Here is a 19,626-nt window from a genome sequence, read left to right as displayed (position 1 = left end):
GGAATAGGGTGTCATTTTGGACACACTGAGTTTGGCTGTAATCATGGCTGCTGAGGTATTAGCACACTCGGGAGGGATTTAAATAGTCTTTCCTGTTGATTACACTTTGATCTGCGGGAATCAATAGACAATAAGCAGGACTCGTACCACCATGGTTGACGAAGAGACGTTACAAGTAATCCATTGTTGGCTGTTAAACCCCACAAGGTAAACCGAACTTGCACTAGAAAAGAAGCAACTGAGGAAGAGGAGAAATTGTCCACATTGTGTTTTTTCCTCTGGGTAGAAAGTACATTTCTTCTACGTATTGTGAGTGTCATTTTAGAGAGGACTGGGGCACGCGCAGGGAACCACATCGCGGAATGTTCAGAGACAAATATGTTACGTAGAACAATGAGAAATGATGTCAGGTCTATTCATGACATTTCTACTTGTAACGTTCAACACTATTTGAATACTGAATGTGGCCCTGCCGTGGTAGTGATGGGTTGTGGGGTGAGGTAGTGTCAGGGATGGGGGAGGGATGGGGAGGGGGAAGGTGGTGAGAGCGGGAGGGAAGAGGGGTCATCAAGGTACTGACCCGGATTGCATGCAAAACAGCAGCTGTCCAGCAGTTATGTAATCAAGTGGACTAATGCACACACACACACACACACACACACACACACACACACATTTTGAATACACTCAAAGTAAAACACAATCACACACAAATGCATCCAGCCAGGTCACCCGTGATACAAGTTGGTATTCGACGTCCAACCCTGTCTGAGGACGTCAGATGACGTGGAAACCAGCCACTAGGGGCAACAGTGAGTTCTGTTACTTAAAGTAGATTTCGGTTTAGCGAGGACATGGCGGATGGGTGTAAACATGTGCCTCTGGTGCCATAGGCTGCGTGTTCAAATCCAACAATAGCAAGCTGTTTTCTGAGATTTCTGATCTCTGATCTCAAACCGTAACCATTCAGAATGAATGCCTAAACTTCACCTTCCAAATGTGAGGTTTACGGACAAACGTCGGATTCTGCAGTGAGACAGAGAGGTTGTTGGGCTGAATGACAATGTGCTACAACCACTACTCCTAAAAAATGCCGTCTGTGGATAAGACATGAGATACGTCGCTATGTAACTATAGGGGCCTGTTTCTCCGTTCAACCCTAGTCAAGCTGAGGCACAAGGATCGGATGGAGAGAGTCACTTCACCTGTGAATGAATGACTCCAAGAACAAATAGACTTAAACACGCCTACATGCGCGCCAGCAGTGGTGCGTGGGTAAAATCACTTGGGGAAGCCAAGCCAGGGGGGAAAAAAAGCCATAGTACAACCTATGTGTTGTGATAATTGCGTTGTTTGCTCTATAACCTGTTAGTTCATATGTCTTGCCACCATGATATACAGGCCAAAAAGGCAGAGACAATAAGAAGACGCAGTGGAAGAATAAATTCAACCGCACCTTTGTTTCATTATAAAACCGGAGAGCCACATCTGTGTCCGGTGGAGTCCACAAAGCATATTGCATGTAACAAACCGTTCATATGACCTACAGCCATGGCCAAGCAAGTTAATGCTATCAACATTTTCGGACAACTTAACAACTATTGATTCAGAACCACGGAGAGTTACTGCAAGTCAAAGAAAACAGGAGCTGCCTCCACTATTCCAGCACCATTTCAACTTCAATATTTCAACAGTGTCACGTTCTGACCATCGTTCGTGTGTGTTTTCCTTGTTTTAGTATTGGTCAGGACGTGAGCTGGGTGGGCATTCTATGTTGGATGTCTTGTTTGTCTATTTCTATGTCTGGCCTGATATGGTTCTCAATCAGAGGCAGGTGTTAGTCATTGTCTCTGATTGGGAACCATATTTAGGTAGCCTGGGTTTCACTGTGTGTTTGTGGGTGATTGTCCTTAGTGTCCTTAGTGTCCTTAGTGTCCGTGTTCCGTGTTTATGAGCACGAGAATTAGGCTGTTTCGGTTTTCGTTCATTACGTTCTTTTGTATTGATTCGTGTTTACGTTGTGTTATTAAACATGGATCGAAATCTACACGCTGCATTTTGGTCCGACTCTCCTTCTACCGAAGAAAGCCGTTACAAACATCATCAAATCACCTCTGCTTAGTCGAATACAGTGAAATCTAAAAAATACCAAAAACTATTTAGTCCATCCAACGTAAGCTAAATATAATGTGGCTGTCCATGGTACTGATTTCTGTTTGTGTGTGTGCATGTGCATAAGTAAGTAGACAAAACATGTTGACTCACCCTACTTGTAGAGAAACGCCAATACCATCGGAGGACAACAACACAACGAAATACAACAATGAACGTTTTTTTTCTGTCCAGGACTTTTGGCTTTTGATATGATGTGATTGGTGTGAAGCCAAATCCAAACTGGCTTCCCTTGACACATGTTTTTGGTGCACCAGGACTATTCATAGTTGAGCTCACTCAGTTTAGTGCAACGTTGATGGGATATTATTGTATACTTTGTTTTATCAAGTGAGGCCAAATGCTCGCTGGCTTCCCTTGCATTCAATGCTATGGGTGACAATAAGGTCATACTATTTTGGACCAGACAGCATCAGATAGACGGCCTACACAACGCTGTTTCGCTCGCTCGGATGCTTTCTCCAGTGAGATACATTTAGCCTCTTGCGAATTGAAGGACATTTATGAAATACAGAGAAACAAAAGATCAATTATATATATTTTTTTACGTTTTATTCTTGGTACTTCCCTTGGCATCCATGAACACACTCCACTGACGCCCACACGCAAGCACAAACAAAGTACTACTACATTTACTGTAAGTCGCCTTAAACCAAGACTGTCAATCAATCCTCGAGACTATTCCTCATGTGTGTGTATTGGTTTAGCTCAGTGGGACAGTATACTGTACTGTAGTCATTATGCCCCTGCTCCCATGCTAAGAGATGGGAAGTTATCTAAACACTACCGGAGGTGGTAAAACCCATCCGGACCAATCTAAATTGTAACACACATGCTGATGATGACTAATGAAAGGCAAAGAGGACAAAGGGAACATCAGCCTACATAGTGCTCCATACAAACTCAAATAACACCAACTTACTGTATAGGCCTATATCCAGTAGTAAAGGCCAACTGTACTGTACAGTAATCAACCTTATAGAGTCCACACAAGCATACACAGTAATGCCAGGCCATGCCTAATAGCCTGGCCTTCCTCCCCTTGGAACCCTCAATGTTAAACTCAAACAGTCAGCCTTAAGGGAAATATATAGCCTCTCCTTGTTCCACTGCACAGGCATAAACAGCCCTTAGAACACACACACACACACACACACACACACACACACACACACACACACACACACACACACACACACACACACACACACACACACACACACACACACACACACACACACACACACACACACACATACATACAGTGGGTAGCGAAAGTATTCACTTTTTCCCTATTTTATTGCCTTACAACCTGGAATTAAAATGGATTTTCTTGGGGGGTTTGTATCATTTGATTTACACAACATGCCTACCACTTTGAAGATGCTAAATATTTTTTATTGTGAAACAAACAAAGAAAAACAAAAAAAAACGTGCGTAACTATTCACCCCCCAAAGTCAATACTTTGTTGTCACGTTCGTTGGAATGGATATCGGACCAAGGCGCAGCGGATGTTGAGTTCCACATAATATTAATGAATAAAGTGAAACTTAGCAAAGACAAAAAAACGAATAAACAATAAACTAACAACGAACCGTGACTACAGAGATGCTACGTGCAATAACTCAAAAACAATATCCCATCAACACAGGTGGGAAAAACAGCTACTTAAATATGATCCCCAATTAGAGACAACGATTACCAGCTGCCTCTAATTGGGAATCATACACAAACACCAACATAGAAAAACAAACCTAGAACCCCACATAGAAATAATAAACTAGACTATCCCCCCCAGTCACGCCCTGACCTACTCTACCATAGAAAATAAGGACTCTCTATGGTCAGAACGTGACATTTGTAGAGTCACCTTTTGCAGCAATTAAAGCTGCAAGTCTCATGGGGTGTGTATCTATAAGCTTGGCACATCTTGCCGCTGGGATTTTTGCCCATTCTTCAAGGCAAAACTTCTCCAGCTCCTTCAAGTTGGATAGGTTCCGCTGGTGTACAGCAATCTTTAAGTCATACCACAGATTCTCAATTGGATTGAGGTCTGGGCTTTAACTAGGCCATTCCAAGACATTTAAATGTTTCCCCTTAAACCACTCGTGTGTTGCTTTAGCAGTATGCTTAGGGTCATTGTCCCACTGGAAGGTGAACCTCTGTCCCAGTCTCAAATCTCTGGAAGTCTGAAACAGGTTTCCCTCAAGAATTTCCATGTATTTAGCGCCATCCATCATTCCTTCAATTCTGACCAGTTTCCCAGTCCCTGCCGATGAAAAACATACCCACAGATGCTGCCACCACCATGCTTCACTGTGGGGATGGTGTTCTCGGGGTGATAAGAGGTGTTGGGTTTGCGCCAGACACAGTGTTTTCCTTGATGCCAAAAAGCTCAATTTTGGTCTCATCTGACCAGAGTACCTTCTTCCATATGTTTGGGGAGTCTCCCACATGCCTTTTGGCGAACACCAAATGTGTTTTCCTATTTTTTTCTTTAAGCAATGGCTTTTTTTCTGGCCACTCTTCCGTAAAGCCCAGCTCTGTGGAGTGTACGGCTTAAAATCAAAATGTGAGGCCATAGAATCAATATGAGCCCAGTGAATCAATATGAGGCCATAGAGTCAATGTGAGGCCATAGAATCAATATGATCCCAGTGAATCAATATGAGGCCATAGAGTCAATGTGAGGCCATAGAATCAATATGAGCCCAGTGAATCAATATGAGGCCATAGAGTCAATGTGAGGCCATAGAATCAATATGATCCCAGTGAATCAATATGAGGCCATAGAGTCAATGTGAGGCCGTATAATCAATATGAGAACATAGAATCAATGTGAGGCCATATAATCAATATGAGGCCATAGCATCAATAAGAGACCATAGAATCAATGTGAGGCCATAGAATCAATGTGAGGCCATAGAATCAATATGAGGCCATAGCATCAATAAGAGACCATAGAATAAATGTGAGGCCATAGAATCAATGTGAGGCCATAGAATCAATGTGAGGCCATAGAATCAATGAAATGAGATAAAAGCACAGCCTACACAGAAGCACATACAGCACAGTCATTAGCGTACACACAAAACCACGCTCAACTTACAGCTATCTAGATATGTGTCCAGCTCTTTTGAAGGGGGACATGCGAGCCAGCTGTCATGTGGGTAAGTCCAGCTTGCTCCAGAGCAATGCTCCATAGAACTGCAGACTGCCTTGGGAGGCCATGTCTTATTGATGTAGGGTGGGAAGCCACACTGTGGTCCAGTAGTCCAGGTGACTACTGGATCGTGGTGTGGTAGATTGTCAGGAGGATGTCCTTGGAGATGAAGCCCCTTGCCCTTGTAAGAGCGCCAAGCCCAGACAGCAGTTTCCCTGTGACCAGGCTGGAGTGTTCAGTCCAGTGTAGGTGTGGTTTCCAACTTCCAACTTGTCTGCCTGTTATTGTGATACTTTCGTGTGTCTCAAATTTTGCTGGTTGCCAAACAGGACTACCCTGGTTTTCTGAGGCAGATGGTTTGTTGTTAGTACGACCATCTGTAGAGCATACGGACTATCCAAATAAAGTGTGACCAAATGTCGGGGTTGGACGTTGAATAGCAGTCTCACTGAGCAAAATCCGTTTCAGTGGCCTTCTAGGCAGGTGCAGTGTAGTCCTGTAGTAATCCCTGCTACAGTGATTATACACCAGCCCACGGTACCGGCCTGTACATAGCCTCGTTTTATTGTTGATCTTTAATTAGTTATTTTTCTATTTTCTTCTTTTTATTTATTTAAAAAAATATTAATGTAACTTCAGTTTATTTGAGTAAATATTTTCGTAATACTTCTTTTTCAAAAAACTGCATTGTTGGTTAAGGGCTTGTAGGTAAGCATTTCCCTTTAAGGTCTACTGTTGTATTCGGCGCATGTGACACAACATTTGATTTGATTTGATTTATACCCTGGCACACAAAGCCACACCGCAGGACTGGGATCCTATAAACATCAGTGCTCATCATTTCACATGATCGTCATTGCTGAGAGTTGATTGTGTTTCTGAATGAGTGCGCACAGTAGCTGGCATGACAAAGAGTGTGTGTGTGTCACACCGAGGCCAGGGTTGAGAGAGTGTTTGGCACACCCGAGGACAACGTTGAGTTGGAGTGTTAGGTTAGTTATTTGTTGTGTGTGTATGTGTGTGCGTGTTCGTGTGTGTGCCTGCACGTGTGTGTGTGTGCATGCATGCGCGCGTGTGTGTGTCTGTTGGGTTCTGCCTGCCAAGCCCCCTCCCTGTCGAAGATTTATCTTAAAGAGACAGAGCTGGAGAGCTGGGGTATCCTCTCAGAATGCCTGCACAGTTCTACCACTCTAATCTCCTCTGTGTTCACACTGGTGATTTCTGTTCTCCCCAGGGACCAACACACACACGCTAAAAACCTCTCCTTCTCTCCTTTTTTCTTCTTCTCTTTCTCTATTCTTCTGCATCCTTCTCATATTTATCCTATCATACCTAACCTTTCTTGTTCTCTCTCTCTCTTTCAAATGCCTTTTCATTTGTCTCTCTCTCTCTCTCTCCCTCTCTCTCTCTCTCGCTCTCTCCCTCTCTCTCGCTCTCTCCCTCCTCTCTCCCTCCTCTCTCCCCTTCTCCCTCTCTCTCTCTCTCTCTCCATCGTGAAATTCATCCACAAGGCTAATAGAATGTTATGACAACATGCAAGACAGTTTAAGTGATGTGTTGGCGCTACACATGCCACTAATGTTTGTTAAATGTCGGACAAAACATTGGAATGGAAACTGAAGAAAAAAATCCATCAATCATCACAGTCTTTCTTTTGACAGCCCCCCAGATCAAACAAAGGATGTTTCTCAAGGTGCCGACCAAATCAACGGAATAAAGTTGGAGATGAAATGCAGTATCCACCCCCCTCTGACAGAGTTAGTTCTAGCTTCGAAGCCACTCATTTTTCTGGGTGGAAATGGCAGTGGTTGGAGGAAAGTGTCAGTGTCCGTTATGGTTACATTACAATGGAGATGACTGATGTTTTTAATGTTGTGTGAACTCCCACTGCGCTCTAGGTAGAACCCACTCCTTCGCTCTCTGATGCCCACTCCAACATGTACATTATGTGTCCGCCCTCCCCTCTCTCATCCACAGCCGTAACGGGCCTGTAACTGATCACAGGTCACCTGGCAGCTTGAATGACCACTGACACTGTTAGGGGCCTGACTGACTGACCAATACACAAGATTGTAAAATATGATGTGACTGGTAGGAAAAACAGCTGAGTGACTGACTGGATGAATGGCTGACTGGGGCCTCTACCCTGTCGTCTACAGTAAGGCAGCACTTGAATATAAAGCACTGTACTGGCTGCAGCTGGATTTTTCTAGTTCTCCCCATCCGCGCTGTGGCTCTTCCCTTCACACACACACACACACACACACACACACACACACACACACACACACACACACACACACACACACACACACACACACACACACACACACACACACACACACACACACACTAGCGCAGAACACGGCCCCCTCGCGTCGTCGACAGCTCTCGCTTCACTCCTCCCTCTACATCCTCATTCTACCACCTCTCTCTCTCTGAGAGATGGCCATCTCTCTCTCTCTCTCTCTCTCTCAATTATCTTGTGTGATCGTACCCTCTCTTTCCTTTTTGGTAAATCCCTGTACCCCAGCATCCTTCCTGGTACGTCCTTCTGCCTCCACCTTATTATCCTCCTCTCATCCATCCCCTCTTTTTCCTCATCCCCCCCCCCTCCCTATGTTTATGAGGGTCATTATTGTTTAAATCTGTTCATCTCTCCACAGTGAGATAGGGGGTGAGGCAGATCGCCACCAGGCCACACAGGTCTTTACAGACAAATCATTTTTATAAACCACAATCACTCACACAAAACACTGAACTGCTCCTTGGAGAAACACAGCGGAATGAACAACAACACAGGGAGCGAAACAGACCAAAGCATCCATTTTCAATTAGCAATCCCTTCTGTCCCGGTTTTCTCTCCGGAAGAGAAAGAGACAAAAGCAAAAACGACGTCAGCTCGTCTCTCGTCTCTACACGACACAATGCTTTCCCGATCCTGTTTGACAAAGAGGGATAAGCTACGCTTTTTTAATTAAAACTGTGGCATGTCCTAGGATTTTCATTGCGTGTGTTGCTGTGGAGAAAGGGAAATCTCTCTCTCTCATCACTCGCTCTCTCGCTCCGTCTCACCCTCGTCACTCTGCTTCTGGGCGGAAGGGAAGCTCCACACAAAAAAAATGTCAACGGACACACAGGATGCAAGTCTAAAACAATACAGTGAAATTCTTACGTTGAGAGCTCTGTCCAACAATGAATGCAGTGATAATAGTAACAATATAGTAACAATATAGATATATTGTCTAAACAAATACTCTCTAGGGCTGGATTTGAACTGGAAACCTTTGGAACCTGAGGCAGATGCTTTACGCCCACAGTGCCCGAGCAAAACAGAAACAGGTTATGGAGCTCACTGCTGCCTCTAGTGGCCAGTTTTCATGTCATCTCCCGACGTCCTCAGACATGGATGGACGTCAAATACTGACTTGTATCACGGGTGACCTGGCTGGTTAATACACAACAAGTGACTGGTAGCAGGATATACATGTAAACAGGGCTAAAAAGTGACTGGTAGTAGGATATACATGTAAACAGGGCTAAAAAGTGACTGGTAGTAGGATATACATGTAAACAGGGCTAAAAAGTGACTGGTAGTAGGATATACATGTAAACAGGGCTAAAAAGTGACTGGTAGCAGGATATACATGTAAACAGGGCTAAAAAGTGACTGGTAGTAGGATATACATGTAAACATGGCTAAAAAGTGACTGGTAGCAGGATATACATGTAAACAGGGCTAAAAAGTGACTGGTAGTAGGATATACATATAAACAGGGCTAAAAAGTGACTGGTAGTAGGATATACATGTAAACAGGGCTAAAAAGTGACTGGTAGTAGGATATACATGTAAACAGGGCTAAAAAGTGACTGGTAGTAGGATATACATGTAAACAGGGCTAAAAAGTGACTGGTAGCAGGATATACATGTAAACAGGGCTAAAAAGTGACTGGTAGCAGGATATACATGTAAACAGGGCTAAAAAGTGACTGGTAGCAGGATATACATGTAAACAGGGCTAAAAAGTGACTGGTAGTAGGATATACATGTAAACAGGGCTAAAAAGTGACTGGTAGTAGGATATACATGTAAACAGGGCTAAAAGGTGACTGGTAGTAGGATATACATGTAAACAGGGCTAAAAAGTGACTGGTAGTAGGATATACATGTAAACAGGGCTAAAAAGTGACTGGTAGTAGGATATACATGTAAACAGGGCTAAAAAGTGACTGGTAGTAGGATATACATGTAAACAGGGCTAAAAAGTGACTGGTAGCAGGATATACATGTAAACAGGGCTAAAAAGTGACTGGTAGCAAGAATATCTAAATATTTATGGTAATATACTAATGTTATTAGTAACCAGTAGCAGGATAAATAGATACATAATAATGGTAATCAATGAACAGCAACGTAATGGAGGAATACATTGAAATCAATAATCATTTTACTAGCAGCGTGGATGGGCATAGAGTCAGTGGGTAATCTGTGGGAGAGTAGTTCCGTACCGTTGTCCAGCACAAACAAGTTGGCTAATAAAAGGATGAAGACAGAGCGAGGGAAGTGATAAAGACCTGGAACACCCAGAGGGGTTGAAATGTAATGGAGCAGAAAGGCAAGCCCTGGTCTCAGGGGCAGACCCAACAGCATCCACACAACCCAACACACCCCTGCAAAACGTAAACACAGTGGTGCAGCCCACATTGGGATTCATCCATTCAGAAATAAATTGAGGGGAGATAAGTATAGGGCACTCTGAATGGAAATCTTACTGCTCTCTCTCCCTCTCCACCCCTTGAGTCTGGCTCCCTGCTCCCTCACATAGTAGCATATGTCTTACCCCAAACACCAGTTTCAATATGTTTGTAGAGGAGATCTTCATGCCAAATGGAAATGACCATTTGACTGACTCTCTCTCTCTCTCTCTCTCTCTCTCTCTCTCTCTCTCTCTCTCTCTCTCTCTCTCTCGTTCTCTCTCTTTCTTCTCTCTCTCTCTCTCTCTCTAAGTTTCTCCCTCTCTTTTGAGCATCTGTTCAACATTCTGCTGAAAAGGTCAGTATGCCTGCTGTGGACAAACAGTACGTGGGGATATGTAAATAATAGTATTGCCATCAGTCATCACTAAGTAACTAAGCCACTCTGTAGAGCAGGATAAGGAGGCATGTACGCTCATGTGCCGGCACACACACAGAAACACACAGACACGCAGAAACACACACACACACAGACACACACTAGTGTAGTGGAGGAAACATGAACACTCCACTGATTAAGCCCTGTACATGATCAGGCCTCCTGTCTATGTTGTCACGGAGCACCAGGTTAGAGGAGTGTTGCGCCGTACAGCACTTCCGCGTGTCTCTGCCTCAACAAAACGAATAAGCTCACCCTCCAGGGTTCAGTGAATCACGGATGCTCGTGTCCAGCTCACAACCTCCTCGTGTTCTAGCCAAACAAAGTGACAACGACACAGGCCATTTATTTTCCTCACGCTGACAGCAAAATGCACAAACAGTCACACACTCATGGGATGTTTTATGTGGAGTGAGTCAGTGGGGAGAAGGAGTCCGAAATGGCACCCTGCTCCCTGGTCTAAATAGGGCACTACTTTTGACCAGCCCATAGGGCACTACTTAAAAGTAGGGCATTTTATAGAAAATAGGTGTCCATTTCAGACGCAGGTACTCTACTCTCCAACCATCCTTTCATAATGCCGAGGAAACAAACCGTGGAGTAAACCGCGGCGTGATGTTGCATGTACAGCGTAGTGACAGGGAGAAGTGAGGAGGCGCCGAGGCTGACAGCGCGTGAGAGAGACATCTCGGGATACAGGACCTGACAGATGATTGACAGATAGGTGGCTACCGGCCATTCCATCATAGACCTGTGCTGTATGAAAAGCCTGAGTGTCGTTGGATGTCCACCCCTCTGCAGCAACACATAGAGTAGCCCTGCGGAGATATAGCTTGGAGTTCAAATCAACTGCCCCCCCTCCCGCCAAGGCTGTACATGAAGCTGTATGGAGGTGGGATTGTAAAGGAATATGGATAACCATTTATCCATCAGAGAGACAGCCTACTCACTGACACATACAGTGCATTGCGAAAGTATTCGGCCCCCTTGAACTTTGCGACCTTTTGCCACATTTCAGGCTTCAAACATAAAGATATAAAACTGTATTTGTTTTGTGAAGAATCAACAACAAGTGGGACACAATCATGAAGTGGAATGACATTTATTGGATATTTCAAACTTTTTTAACAAATCAAAAACTGAAAAATTGGTCGTGCAAAATTATTCAGCCCCCTTAAGTTAATACTTTGTAGCGCCACCTTTTGCTGCGATTACAGCTGTAAGTCGCTTGGGGTATGTCTCTATCAGTTTTGCACATCGAGAGACTGACATTTTTTGCCATTCCTCCCTGCAAAACAGCTCGAGCTCAGTGAGGTTGGATGGAGAGCATTTGTAAACATCAGTTTTCAGTTCTTTCCACAGATTCTCGATTGGATTCAGGTCTGGACTTTGACTTGGCCATTCTAACACCTGGATATGTTTATTTTTGAACCATTCCATTGTAGATTTTGCTTTATGTTTTGGATCATTGTCTTGTTGGAAGACAAATCTCCGTCCCAGTCTCAGGTCTTTTGCAGACTCCATCAGGTTTTCTTCCAGAATGGTCCTGTATTTGGCTCCATCCATCTTCCCATCAATTTTAACCATCTTCCCTGTCCCATGATGCTGCCACCACCATGTTTGACAGTGGGTATGGTGTGTTCAGGGTGATGAGCTGTGTTGCTTTTACGCCAAACATAACGTTTTGCATTGTTGCCAAAAAGTTCAATTTTGGTTTCATCTGACCAGAGCACCTTCTTCCACGTTTGGTGTGTCTCCCAGGTGGCTTGTGGCAAACTTTAAACAACACTTTTTATGGATATCTTTAAGAAATGGCTTTCTTCTTGCCACTCTTCCATAAAGGCCAGATTTGTGCAATATACGACTGATTGTTGTCCTATGGACAGAGTCTCCCACCTCAGCTGTAGATCTCTGCAGTTCATCCAGAGTGATCATGGGCCTCTTGGCTGCATCTCTGATCAGTCTTCTCCTTGTATGAGCTGAAAGTTTAGAGGGACGGCCAGGTCTTGGTAGATTTGCAGTGGTCTGATACTCCTTCCATTTCAATATTATCGCTTGCACAGTGCTCCTTGGGATGTTTAAAGCTTGGGAAATATTTTTGTATCCAAATCCGGCTTTAAACTTCTTCACAACAGTATCTCGGACCTGCCTGGTGTGTTCCTTGTTCTTCATGATGCTCTCTGTGCTTTTAACGGACCTCTGAGACTATCACAGTGCAGGTGCATTTATATGGAGACTTGATTACACACAGGTGGATTGTATTTATCATCATTAGTCATTTAGGTCAACATTGGATCATTCAGAGATCCTCACTGAACTTCTGGAGAGAGTTTGCTGCAGTGAAAGTAAAGGGCTGAATAATTTTGCACGCCCAATTTTTCAGTTTTTGATTTGTTAAAAAAGTTTGAAATATCCAATAAATGTCGTTCCACTTCATGATTGTGTCCCACTTGTTGTTGATTCTTCACAAAAAAATACAGTTTTATATCTTTATGTTTGAAGCCTGAAATGTGGCAAAAGGTCGCAAAGTTCAAGGGGGCCAAATACTTTCGCAATGCACTGTATACATACATATGGACACTGTGTTAACAACCCTCCAGGCAAGCTTCAATGCCATACAACTCTCCTTCCGTGGCCTCCAATTGCTCTTAAATACAAGTAAAACTAAATGCATGCTCTTCAACCGATCGCTACCTGCACCTACCCGCCTGTCCAACATCACTACTCTGGACAGCTCTGACTTAGAATACGTGGACAACTACAAATACCTAGGTGTCTGGTTAGACTGTAAACTCTCCTTCCAGACCCACATCAAACATCTCCAATCCAAACTTAAATCTAGAATTGGCTTCCTATTTCGCAACAAAGCATCCTTCACTCATGCTGCCAAACATACCCTTGTAAAACTGACCATCCTACCAATCCTCGACTTCGGCGATGTCATTTACAAAATAGCCTCCAATACCCTACTTAACAAATTGGATGGAGTCTATCACAGTGCAATCCGTTTTATCACCAAAGCCCCATATACTACCCACCATTGCGACCTGTAAACTCTCGTTGGCTGGCCCTCGCTTCATACTCGTCGCCAAACCCACTGGCTCCATGTCATCTACAAGAACCTGCTAGGTAAAGTCACCCCTTATCTCAGCTCGCTGGTCACCATAGCATCACCCACCTGTAGCACGCGCTCCAGCAGGTATATCTCTCTGGTCACCCCCAAAACCAATTCTTTCTTTGGCCAACTCTCCTTCCAGTTCTCTGCTGCCAATGACTGGAACGAACTATAAAAATCTCTGAAACTGGAAACACTTATCTCCCTCACTAGCTTTAAGCACCAACTGTCAGAGCAGCTCACAGATTACTGCACCTGTACATAGCCCATCTATAATTTAGCCCAAACAACTACCTCTTTCCCTACTGTATTTTATTTATTTATTTATTTTGCTCCTTTGCACCCCATTATTGTTATTTCTACTTTGCAAGTTCTTCCACTGCAAATCTACCATTCCAGTGTTTTACTTGCTATATTCTATTTACTTTGCCACCATGGCCTTTTTTTGCCTTTACCTCCCTTATCTCACCTCATTTGCTCACATCGTATATAGACTTGTTTATACTGTATTATTGACTGTATGTTTGTTTTACTCCATGTGTAACTCTGTGTCGTGTATGTGTCGAACTGCTTTGCTTTATCTTGGCCAGGTCGCAATTGTAAATGAGAACTTGTTCTCAACTTGCCTACCTGGTTAAATAAAGGTGAAATAAAATCCAATAAAACATATCCCACAGTTCCCCGGCTCTCTACCAGCCAATCACAGGAAAGCCAACAGAGAGAGGTTAACAGCTCGTCCGTGCGATAAATCACCTGATCTATAAATCACCTGGCATCCCAAATAACTTCTCCTTTAAGTGACCAAGACGAAACAATCCGTGCAGACACTGTATTGAATGCGTGAAAGACAAACATTTGCATGGAATGATTTATCTGACCTGCCTGTGTGAATGACTATGAACACATCTACAAGCACAAGTCAAAACACATTTTTCACTGGAGGTGTTTCTCCCTCCAAAGTCCAAGGTGACTGGTGTCCAACACGCTAGAGCATATAATAACGGAGAGCACAGGAGAGGGAAGAAGAGAACTTGGTTCCCATCCAGAGGAATACAAGAGTGAGTAAAAGGTGTGAATCAATGCTCTGTCGGTCCGTGACAGAAACCCAACAGCACACACCTCCCTCTCTTGTTGAGAGACAGACACAAGCGAGGGAGCAAGGAGGATAAGAGAGGCAGTAACGGAGGGAGGTAGGCGTCGAAGGAAAGAGTGCAGAAAGAGGGGTGTGATAGAGGGGAGTAACAGAAGACAAGGCCGTTCGGAGTTATTGAGCGCTCTGACAGTACGGTGATGAGTCAGAGCGAATTGGAGGGGTCCTCGAAGGATCATGTCCTCTTCACATGTGCCTGATGAAAATACAAGAGTGAGGCCCTTCTATTCCAACACGGAACAGCTCGTGAGTCACTCAGAAAGCGTGGGGGGGGGGGAGGGGGCTAACAGTGTGGGGGCAGATCAATGTGTTTGCCCGTGATACAAACACAAACACAATCCCACAGAGAGAGAGAGAGACTGAGAGAGTGGGGTAGGCAACCGCAACTCTATTACGGCTCAGTCTTGTTGTAGCACAGCATTACCCGGCTCCACCTAATCCGGCTCCGCTCGCACCAGTTGCTCAGCGGCTCCTGCGCTCTCCATCCCAGCGAGGCCCTGGGGTCACCTGCCTTGCTGACTGACCTATTTAGATCCAGGGTTTCACGGGCAGAGGTGGAATGTGCCAGGGAAATCACCCGCCTCATCCAATCACGTGGTTCGCGCCGCATCGCTCCATCTTGATTCGCTAAGAGCTCTATGTGGGACACAGAGATGTTATACCTGTTCTGCCAAAGATAGATAACCTGCTACAGGCTGTACTCTACTGACAACGTGTTTCAATTCCCAACCCAGTCTGGAAGCCTACGCCGTATAATTACATACAGATTATTTCATTGAGAAGGTCTCTATCGCCTGCACAAGCTTTGTTGTCTGAGAATATACAGTACGACTGTGAAATGTCTTTCACCCCCCCCCCCCCCCCCCCCTTCCCCCATCTCTGAAGTAGGGAGGCTCTCTCTCTTCATGGTTCCCAGGGGGGCCACTCTCTCTAAACCCTCCATTACGGCCTGGCTGTATGGCACTTCTCAAGACAACAACAACCACTGTCTAAATGGGGTCGGCATACCCGCACGCGTTCACACACACACACACACACACGCAGGCATGTACATACACTCCGGGTGGGCACTTGGCACCAGGAGCAAAACGTTTTGCTGGAGAGAAGACATTAGTTCCTTCAGACCGAAATTCCACACACACCTGAGCAGGGACAAAACAACCCATTTTGCAACAGCCCCACTCTTTAGAGTTCTCCTTTGATGCACCAAATTCTATCCCTACTTCCTTATCATTCTGTGGCACACCACCTGGCCCCTGCATAGATGGCAGCTTACACGTTTGGAAGCCATTAAGATAAGAGATACAGTTGAAGTCGGAAGTTTACATACACCTTAGCCAAATGTGCAGTTGCAAACTGTAGTCTGGCCTTCTAATGGCGGTTTTGGAGCAGTGGCTTCTTACTTGCTGAGCGGCCTTTCAGGTTATGTCGATATAGGACTCATTTTACTGTGGATAGAGATACTTTTGTACCTGTTTCCTCCAGCATCTTCACAGGGTCATTTGCTGTTGTCCTGGGATTGATTTGTACATTTCGCACCAAAGTACGTTCATCTCTAGGAAACAGAACGTGTCTCCTTCCTGAGCAGTATGATGACTGCGTGGTCCCATGGTATTTATACTACTGTTTGTACAGATGAACGTGGTACCTTCAGGCATTTGGAAATTGCTCCCAAGGATGAACCAGACTTGTGGAGGTCTACAATTTGTTTTCTGAGGTCTTGGCTGATTTCTTTTGATTTTTTCATGATGTCAAGCAAAGAGGCACTGAGTTTGAAGGTAGGCCTTGAAATATATCCACAGGTACACCTCCAATTGACTCAAATTATGTCAATTAGCGTATCAGAAGCTTCTAAAGCATTGACATAATTTTCTGGAATTTTCCAAGCTGTTTAAATGCACAGTCAACTTAGTGTATGTAAACTTCTAACCCACTGGAATTGTGATACAGTGAATTATAAGTGAAATAATCTGTCTGTAAACAATTGGTTGAAAACTTACTTGTGTCATGCACAAAGTAGATGTCCTAACCGACAGGCCAAAACTATAGTTTGTTAACAAGAAATTTGTGTGGTTATTAAAAAACAAGTTTTAATGACTCCGACCTAAGCGTATGTAAACTTCTGACTTCAACTGTACATGAATAGAGTATGGAAGTGTCATGGACCTCAGTGGCAGGCGTGGCAGACAGGACAGCCATTCCTCATCCACATCCGCATCGGGCTGTGGTCAAAATCAATGCACTATTGTCTCCCCCCTCTCTCTCTCTCCCTCGCAGGTCTAGGGAGGAGGCAGGAGGGAGGAGGGCGCAGATGGAGCGAGGAGAGAGGCAATGTGAGGTAACATGGATTATCTCATTCCTGGTTTTACGGAGAAATGCGCTACAGTATTCTCTACGTAGCCACAGAATGCTTGGCGAGAGATGTTAGCTGTGACGCACGGAAACCACCATCAATATTGCAAGACACAAAGTTAAGAGCGGGGAGTTGAGAACTTGCGGTGTGTTTAGAGCTGCGTAATGAATGATGACTAATTTGCTGCACAGCCGGTGCAACACAGCAAACTTGTCTGTCTTGCAATTTCCTCCTACCACTGTAAATATTACATGGCATCTAAAAATGACATTGCTGGAGTTACGTTGGTTGAATAACTTAGGAGCTGGGCTGTGCCGGGCAGGGCAAGGCAAGGCGCTTGGGCATTGAGGGCGTGGGCAGTTGGTTCTGTATGAGGGGAAAGGATGAGGAGCATGAGGAGGAGGAGGAGGAGGAGGAAGAAGAAGAAGAAGAAGAAGAAGAAGAGGAGGAGGAGGAGGAGGAAGAGGAGGAGGAGGAGGAGAAGAAAGAAGAGGAGGAGAAGAAAGAAGAGGTGGAGGAGGAGGAGGAAGAAGAGGAGGAGGGCAGCATGTTGTATTATTGATGGAACTGAGATGGGGACTCCATTGAAAAGTTGAGCGACAGAGAAAAATGTAGATTTCCGCGTAAATAGACATACCCAAACGTTCGTTTGCCTTCTCCCAAGCTGGGCTCACTCGCTCACAAGAAGAGATAATCTATTATTTGTCTGGGCCTCCATCGTTCCGAGGAAGGACAAATCGATTATTTTGTCTGGATAGGACACAGAAAATATGACACGTCCCTCCCTATGCAAAAGTGGGGTCTGAAACCTGACACTTCAAGTCAGCTCTGCTGAGAGAGTGAAGGCGGAGAGCAATCAGACGGGGCTTTCTGGCGCGGGACTTTTTTTATTTGGAATTCAACATGAATTTCAACATGAATTCACATGAATTCTGAAGTTTACTGTTCCAAAATCCACAACCCATTTTAGGTGTTCGACAATGCATCCACATCAATCATCAATCGGAAGTGTTGAAAAAAAGATTAGCAGATCATCGATATTCATGAGGCTAACGCTGCCGCTTTATTTTTGTTCTTGTACTCTCCCAAACGTTTATCTTGCATATCATAAATGACACCCAATTATCTCCTTCTGCACATTCATGTGTGAGAGAACGAGAGAGGCAGAGAGGGAGGGAGAGAGAGAGACAGAGGGAGAGAGGGAGAGAGAGGGGGAGAGAGGGAGAGAGAGGGCGAGAGGGCGAGAGAGCGAGGGCGAGAGAGAGCTCTCTCTCTCTCTCTCTCTCTCTCTCTGTCTCTCTCTCTCTCGCTCTCTCTCTCTCTCGCTCTCTCTCTCTCTCTCTCTCTCGCTCTCTCGCTCTCTCTGTCTCTGTCTCTCTCTCTCTCTCTCTGTCTCTCTGTCTCTGTCTCTGTCTCTGTCTCTCTCTCTCTCTCTCACTCCCCCTCTCCTTCTCCGTCCCCCTCTCGCTCTTTCACCCTCTTTCTTTCTCTGTGGACTTAAGCTCTACTCTCAGTCAGTCTTCCTTCCATGTGAAAGCCCAGCCATGACGGTGACAGCTGTTCTATACTTCCAGCTAGTCTATTTCCAGCCTCTCTGTGACGGGGAAGTATAAATGGGACAGGGGTTTCTGTCAGTGCTTTCATCACACACATGTGCCGGAGAGCAGGATTACACACGTTTAAAAAAACAAACACAAATAGATTAGCAAGCAAGCAAACATTCATGCGCACACACGCACACACACTAACACGTGGGTTGGATTAGTTATCCATAGTCATAATTATTACATACAAAGACACAAATCACTTTTCTGCACATACACACACACGCCATTTTCAAGGTTCACACAACCATTTTCAGGCTATTTCTGAGTAACTCATCCAGAGGGCTAGACGCGCATGGAGCGGGTCTTGTGGACTGCATGAATTGGTCTACCCCAGACTGGTATTCACCAGCATCACAGATGAATGAATATCACCACTCACACACGAACATAGGCAAACAAACACACACACACACACACACGCGCGCGCGCGCGCACACACACGCACACACGCACACACACACACACACACACACACACACACACACACACACACACACACACACACACACAGGATCGTTAGTTCTCTCTCGACATGATTTATCTTGATCTGTGGCAGTGTTAAGGTATTCATGGATAAGGCTAGGAGAACATTGTGATTGATGAGGTTTGCAGTGTGGACGTAGGAGGTGTGGCTGTAAATTAGTCTAATATGGAACGCCACGCTGATGCTACTTGCCGCGCACTGCTCCCTCCTCATGAAGGATTGAATACACTACAGAGACTGTCGGCGTTTCTAAAATACTTGAGATAGATGTTGCCCTCAGCCACAGATTTAGGATCAGATTACCCTTACCCCCAAGCCCAACCTTAACCATCAGGGGAATACGAAATATCTGACACTGACACATTGGTTTAGGGCAAATTCTGATTTCTAACCTACATACCTACTGACATATAATCGATCTCTCCTTCCTTCTCTCCAGTGTTGGGA

General features: G+C 44.8%; 1 protein-coding gene across 2 annotated transcripts in view; it reads right to left on the bottom strand.

Moving 5' to 3' along the window:
* Positions 1-19,626, bottom strand: part of LOC110532096 (protein bassoon) — a 200,593-nt gene that overhangs the window by 62,604 nt on the left and 118,363 nt on the right. The window lies entirely within an intron of this gene.

Source organism: Oncorhynchus mykiss, chromosome 9 (assembly GCF_057628025.1).
Source record: "Oncorhynchus mykiss isolate SJ-2025 chromosome 9, ASM5762802v1, whole genome shotgun sequence".
Classification (NCBI taxonomy): domain Eukaryota; kingdom Metazoa; phylum Chordata; class Actinopteri; order Salmoniformes; family Salmonidae; genus Oncorhynchus; species Oncorhynchus mykiss.
The sequence above is the reverse complement of the archived record's forward strand: the minus strand, read 5'-3'. Positions and strand labels throughout refer to the sequence as shown.